Here is a 542-nt window from a genome sequence, read left to right on the forward strand (position 1 = left end):
TCTTTCCTAAACCCATCTGTGCAAATTTCAGATAAGCTTTCCTTCACTTCATGTAGAGAAGACACTACTGTATGTGTCACTGACTGATTGATGTACATGTGTTGCAGCGTGAGTATGCAGGCTCACCTACTCCAGCTATGCACATGCCATTGCAAAACTATATTTGAGCTATTTTCCAAGAGGACCGGAAGAGCGTCAGTGCATGTGCAATGGATCTTACAGACTTGAGCACCGACAGCGGTGCCATTGTGTGAATACTGACCCATGTTAAAACTAGCATTTTTTTCCTTTGTGTTTACAGCTGATGAGGACCTGTGCTGACCTGTTCCGTCTGGTTCCCTTCATGGTGTTTATCATCGTTCCCTTCATGGAGTTCCTTCTTCCCGTCTTTCTCAAACTCTTCCCAGAGATGTTGCCCTCCACCTTCGAGACAGAGACCAAAAAGGCATGTGGACATGTACACACCGAGACACACACACACACACACACAACACCCCCTGCCGCCTGAATGACCGGCAACAGGGTTCATTGAGATTATGTAA

The 542-nt window shown here is 46.3% G+C and overlaps 1 protein-coding gene across 4 annotated transcripts in view; it reads left to right on the plus strand.

Moving 5' to 3' along the window:
- Positions 1 to 542, plus strand: part of msh3 (mutS homolog 3 (E. coli)) — a 60,309-nt gene that overhangs the window by 8,479 nt on the left and 51,288 nt on the right. The window lies entirely within an intron of this gene.

This window comes from Seriola lalandi, unplaced genomic scaffold, assembly GCF_002814215.2.
Source record: "Seriola lalandi dorsalis isolate HSWRI2012SDOR001 ecotype SW California unplaced genomic scaffold, Sedor1 jcf7180002054529, whole genome shotgun sequence".
NCBI lineage: Eukaryota > Metazoa > Chordata > Actinopteri > Carangiformes > Carangidae > Seriola > Seriola lalandi.